Here is a 7,185-nt window from a genome sequence, read left to right on the forward strand (position 1 = left end):
CACATAGGGCAGAAGACCCTCTATAATCACTCACACCATGGAACCACCGTTCTGGTCGTTTTTCTATCACATCTCTCATTGTGTACACAGCCAGGGTGAAACTCAGCCTCTTCTAATCCGCCATCTTGCCAGAAGTCTCAGTGTTTCTGTTTGATGAAAATGTTCCAAAATTGACTGTGGTGACGATTGTACATTTTTGTAAATATATTAAAAACCATTGACTTGTACATTTAAAATGAATGAATGGCATGTTATATGAATTATATCTAAATAAAGCTGCTTAAAAAATAGGGAATCACTGGAAGTTAGATGCAGAAAAGCAATTTATCAGATAGACGTTTTAGAAAATAAACATGAGGTAGATGAAGAAAGAAGAAGAGAGGCAGCAAGTCTGATTAGGTTGATGTTGGAGTGTTCCAGGCCTCCCTTTTGCCCTTGGGGCATTGTGAAGGGAGAAGGAAGCCCTAATTATATAGCTATGTCTGATTCGGTCCCACTAGAATTTGTGTGCAGGGGCATGGGAGTAAAAGGAGTTAAGAAGAAGGAGTCAATATGAGCTCAAATTGATAGCATATATGGCTGGTTGCACACTTACCCCATTAATAAAGACAGAGACTATAGAAGGCAGAGCAAACAACAATGTTAATTTTACCACAGTTAAGTGGGCACTGCTCTTGAGCCAACAGCATATTTGATATAGGACTCTGTTAGTTTGTAACATACCAAAACTGGAATGGCTTTTAAAAAGGGGATTTAATAAATTACAAGTTTACAGTTCTAAGCCTATGGAAATGCCCAAACTAAGGCATCCAGGGAAAGATACCTTAATTCAAGAAAGGCTGATGCATATGGAACACCTCTGTCAACTGGGAAGGCACACAGTCCCTTGCTGGTCCCTTGCTACTGGGTGCCATGCTTTCAGCCTCTGTTCATGTGGGGACGAACAGAGGTTGGCTTTCATCTCTTGGCTCCCTTTGGCTCTCTCCAGGTTGTGGTATGCTTAACATCTCATGGCAATGTCTGCTGGGCTCCAAGCATCTCCAGAAATCTGTGTCTCTGTTCTGCCAATGTTGACATCTGTTGTCAGCTCAGCTCTGAAGTCCCTGTAGGCTCTCTCTCTGTCGTCTCTGAGGTTTCTGTCATTTCTGACTCTCTCCAAAATGTTTCCTCTGTTAAAGGATTCCAGTAAACTAATCTGGACCCATCTGGAATGGGTGTAGTCACATCTACATCTAATCAAAAGGTCACACCCACAATTGGGTGTCTCGTATCTCTGTGGAGAGCATCTAATCAAAAGTTTCCAACCTACAGTATTGAATCAGGATTCAAAGAAATGGCTAATCCCACAAGATTGGATCAGGATTAAAACATGGCTTTTCTGGGATACATAATATTTTCAAACCAGCATAGGGTAAAATACTACAGAAGAGATTTCACAGTCAAGGAAGCTGAAGCCCAACACTGGGTGAGATAACCCAAGGAAAGTGTAAGGAACAATAAGACACAAGAACCAGAGATGGTCTCTAGGGGGTGGGTAAAAAAAGTGAGCAGAAGATATCTGACAAAGGCTTTGCACCAAACTACACAACAAATTCCTACAAATCAGTAAGAAAAAGACAATCCAATAAAAAATAAGACTTGGTAGTCATTTCAGAAAAGCAGATAAATAAATGGCCAATAAACATATGAGAAATTACTTGATGTCATTAGTCATCAGGGAAATGCAAATCAAAGGCAGGTAAATTTCATACTATTAGAAGAACTAAAATGGACAAGACAGAATATATTGAGTGCCTCAAGGATGTGGAACAGAAAGATTTTCATACATTACTGTGGAGATGTAAATTGATTAAATCACTACGGAAAACTGTCAGTATCTGCTAAAGCTAAACGTACACACACTCTACAACTCAACAACTCCATTCCAAGGTGTATGTTCAAAGGAAATTTATGCACATGTTCATCAAAACACTACATCCTGGAATATTAATAGCAGCATTGTTTATAGGAGTCAAAAACTGAAAACCATCCAAAAACTGATCCATATTAAAATGGATATGGTGATACACTTACACAATGAGAAACTCTATAAAAATAATTTTTAACAATCTCCAATTACAAAAAAACTACTCTGAATTACACAGACACGTCGAAGGAAAACAGACATAAAAAGAGAACACACTGTATTATTCCATTTATATAAAGTGCAAGAAGAAGGAAAACTAATCTTCAATGTTAAGGAGCCGAAAAGGAGTCACCAGCGGGAAGCAGTGCCTGGAAAGGGGCGTGGTGGGCATCAAGACGACCGGCTTTGTTCTTTTTCTTGATCTGTGCACTGGGAACACAGTGTCTCCAGAGAATGAAAATTTTATTGCACTGTATGCTATGTTGTATGCATTTTTGCATATGTAATTTTGTGTGTATACAGTTTATATTTCAATTAAAACATTAAAAGAGGAGTTTAAAGAAATGGGCAAAGAAAGAACCATTAATGCGATGTGGAGGAAATATGAGCGAGGTAGCCCATTTCCTAGAAAAAGGGATGCCTTAGAAAGAAAAGTTCGACAATATTTCAGGAGGTCAACCAGTGGTTATCAACAGTGTTGACTGTTTGAGAGAGGTCAGAAAACAACAGACCTAAAACAGACTATTGGATTGTCAAGGCTGGTATATTCCTATTGACTGGAAATGACATTTGGGCTCAAAATAATGTTGACTGTAGAGGAATACATGACTGGGTAAAATGAACCGCTTCTGTAGGGTAATTCAAAAACAAACAGGACTATATTTTAGTTAAACACACTTTGAAATATAACCTGAGCAGATTCTGAGACTCCAAATGTTTCTATATTTGAATAAATGCTTAGAAATGGAGTGTCATCTTGATGAGACAATCTGAAAGTAGATAAATGGATGATCTCATAGTGCCTTGGAATCCATTTCATGTCAGTTCACATAAATATGCTTCTTTTGTTATAGCAATTGTGCATTTAATTATAATATAATTCAGTCATTCTACCCCAGTAGCGAGACAATGGTGTGACTTTCCTCAGGAGTAAAAATTCTTAAAATTATACAAAGGTAAAGAACTTAGAAATATGAAATTGTATCCCTGGCCATGATGAAAAAAAATAGGAACTGCATTTACCTACCTATCTTAAACCACTGAAGAGTTAGACAAAATACATAAAGTAATGTTCCTCAGACACTGGACCACAGGCAATGCAGACCAGTGAACCATGAGAGAAGAAAACAAACAAGGTGAACCCTACAAGTGCCACTTCCTACTTTCTAAAGAGGGTCTCCAAGATTGTTGCAAAAGAGGGGAAACAAAAATTGGTGGACTTATTGATTTGAGGAGTATGAGGCTCAGGGGGGCCAAGATAGCTAGAATTGACAAGGTGGAGTGAAGGAAGCTACATAGGTAGGGAGCTCACCTTGAGTCACCTTGAGTCTTTAGCTGTGTAGTGAACTGTGCATGCATGTGAGGAAACTATCGAGGCTGGGGTCAGAAACACCAAAAGGAGCAAGGAAAATCTCTAAAGCTCACACAAGGGAAGGAACAGCTCATGTCCCCACCAGCCAGAGGGGAAAGAATTCCTAATATCCTAGAGCATCAGATATAGGACTCAGATGCGTATCTCCTGAACAGTGGGGGCCAAGTTAATCTTAACAAACATAAAAGTGAGCCTTGAAAAGATGAAACTGATTCCAAGCAACCTAACTGTACAAGAAACAAAATCCAATACTAGTTATTAGAATTCAGCAAAATCTAGCTGTCAATAATAAATGACTGACATCTAATAAAAAAATTGGACATAAGAAGGAAAATGCGATCCATCTTCAGGAGTAAACTCAATCCATAGACATATCCACAGAAATGGCATGATAGAATCAGTATGCACAGATATTAAAATACAAATCATACATATTCTCCCAGTGTGTTCAAGAAGGTAGGGTAAAACAAGAACATGTTGAGGAGAGAAACAGAAAGTATAAAAAAGGTCCAGAATGACACTTTTAGAGATTAAAATTAAATATGTAAAATGAAAAACCGAGAAGAAGAAAGTGAAAAACAATAAGTAGAAAATTATTAAGATCTGGCCTAATATACATATGAGTTCCAGAAGAAGATGGGGGTCAGAAAGAAATTTAAAGAATTACTATCCAAAATATTTCAAAAATTAATGAACATTAGTGTGGTAGTTTGACGCTATATGTACTCCAGAAAAATATGGTCATAAAGTTAATCCATTTGTGTCAGGCAGGCCACGGTGGCTCAGCAGGTAGAGTTCTCACTGCCATGCTGGAGACCTGGGTTCAATTACTGGTGCCTGGCCATGCAAAAAAAAAAAAAAAAAGGTGAATCCATTCATGTATGTAAACCATTTTAAGTAGCACCTGTTGATGAGGTGACTTCAGTTAAGGTGTAGCTCACCTCAATCAGGAGGGGTCTTAATACTATTATTAGAGCCCTTTAAAAACTGGATGTATACAGAGAAGGAGGGGAAAAAGCCAAAGAGGCAAGAAGCTAAAAGCAACAAAACCTGGAAGGGAAGAGAAAGGAGGGACCAGCAGACAAATACGATGTGCCTTGCCATGTGGCAGAGAAGCCAAGGATCATTGGCAGCCTGTCTTCAGGAAGAAAGCATAGCCTTCATGATGCCTTGATTTGAACATTTTCCTGGCTTTAAACTCTAAGCTAATAAATTCTCATTGTTTTAGCCAATGTATTTCCTGGTATCTGTTTGAGCAGCCTAGGAAACGAAAGCAGCTAAAATTCCAAATATCCGAGAAATTCAATGAACACAAGAACATAAGAAACATGAAGAAAACCACACCATAAAAAATTGCTGTCAGCCAGTAATAATGAGAAAATTTTAAGAGTAGCCAGAAAAAAAAAAAAAACACAAAAACTCACATCATTATTTACAGTGAAACAAAGATAAGAATGATGGAAGCATCTCATCTGAGATAATGCAAGTCAAAAGAAAATGGAGAGATAAATTTAAAGAACTGAAAGAAAAAAAAAAAAAACACAGAAAAAAACCCTGTCAACTTATCATTTTATACCCAGCAAAAATTTTCTTTCAGAAATGGCAAAATAAAGACTTTTTCTGACATTTGAAAGCTAAGAGAATTCATTATCCGTAGACAACCACTATAGAAAATGTCAAAGGAAGTCTTTCAGTTAGGAAAAAAAAAATGAATCCAGATAGAAATCGGTGGCTTCTAAAAGAAATGAAAAGTGCCAAAAATGGTAAATATGTGGGTAAATATAAAAACCATTTTGTATCATTTTATATTATCATCAAAAGATGAAAAAGATAATTTAATATTTAAAGCTAAAATAATGATGTCTTGTGGGTTTATAAACAGACATATATAGAACATATTCTATATATATAGAATGAATGACAATATTAGCATAAATTAGAAGGGAGTAAATGAAAGCTTATTGTAATAAAGCCCTTCTACTGTACATTAAAGGGTATAATACTATTCTACAACCATTCATGTTAGTTTAAAGATATATACCATAAACCCCAAGGCAGCCAATTAATAAACAAAACAAAAATTAGTAAACCAACCATAATACTCCATTAAACTAAAAGGAGGCAAGATAAGAAAATTTTAAAAAGATCAGAGAAGAAATAAGACAAATAGGAGGCAGTTAAATTATCATGATGGTAGTTTTAAATTTAACCAATTAGCATTCCAATTAAATGGCAGAAATTGCCATATTGAATGAAAAATCAAGACCTAGCTATATGTTTCCCAGGAGAAACGCACTACAGATATAAAGAAACAGATAGATTAAAAGCAAAAGAATAGAAAAATTATACCATGGTAGCTGCTCAAAAGAAAGCTAGAATGACTGTATCAATATCAAAATGAATTCAGAATAAGTACTGTTCCCAGGGATTGACAGTTGTTTGTTTCGTAATGATAAAGTCATTAACTCATCAAGAAGGGAGAAATAGACAAATCCAAAAGAAGAAGACCCTTTTGGGTGACACATCAATATTTTTGTTGAGATTTTAGTTTGAATTCTTATTACGTTTGATGTTAATAAATCGGGGATAGAAAATATCCAATCTCATCTCATGCTCATGGTTTACTGAAGTCCAACCACAATGATCTTCTCCATCTGTGGGGTCCTTAAATTCCTTCCCAACTCAGGACCCCACAGCTGCTGGAATCTTTGTTTAGAATACGTAACCATTCCTGCCCAATTAGCTCCTACTCATACTTTGACTCCCAGCTTCAACATCAGTTCCTTAGGAATTCATTTGTGGTCTTCTATCTCACAGATCCCATGACTTACTTTTCAGCTTCCATATCATTCTTTCATACTCGTATTATAGTTGTTTCCCAGTAAACTGTGATGTAGAAGAGGGGCAGTGCAGAAAAGATGATGTGATCTTACTCCTGGTGCCCAGTGCACTGAAAAGTACATAATAAAATTCCCCAATTTTATTGAATAAATATTTTAAAAAGCTTTGAACAAAAGCTATTATTTCCATATTGCACATAACTAAAGAGATTCATTAGGGAATGATATTTAATCTGGATTTCATATCTATTCTCATCTAAATTCCATTGTACAGATAAATCTAGGGACCACAATGAGAAGAGGCCAAGAAAAAGAATTTCTGAGCTATTGTAAGAGGAACACATATGTGAGACTTTTAGCTACTTTGTGAAAGGATGTTCATTTTTATCCAAAATTTGTACTGATTTTGCAGCAGCAAAGAAAAAAAAGCTCAGTTTTGCTATGCATTTTACAAAGCTCTCGAGAAAAAAAGAAGTAAGAACAAGTGTTCATGTTTTACCCAGAAAAATGTCAAAGTAATGTTTGCAGTACACTTCTAGAGAATTATTTCTTTGGTACACTGGGAAATCATTTTAGAGATAAAGTCTCTCTGTCTCTTTAGCTGGATGAAAGTTGCTATCATTAACACTGCAGGGAGTTAATTGTATATTTTCAAAGAATATATCCTCTGCAATAAATAATACGTATGTATTTTCTACTTCCTAGCATTTACATTTTATGCTTAATGGTTTCAAAGGGGATGAAAGTGGCTAGCTATTTGGAAGAAGCAGATGACAGGTTTTTTTTTTGAAAAATTTTTTTTCATTAGAATCCTGAAACAAGGTTTGTTTTTAATCTTAAAAAAATTC

The sequence above is a fragment of the Tamandua tetradactyla genome, chromosome 10, assembly GCF_023851605.1.
Source record: "Tamandua tetradactyla isolate mTamTet1 chromosome 10, mTamTet1.pri, whole genome shotgun sequence".
Lineage (NCBI taxonomy): Eukaryota > Metazoa > Chordata > Mammalia > Pilosa > Myrmecophagidae > Tamandua > Tamandua tetradactyla.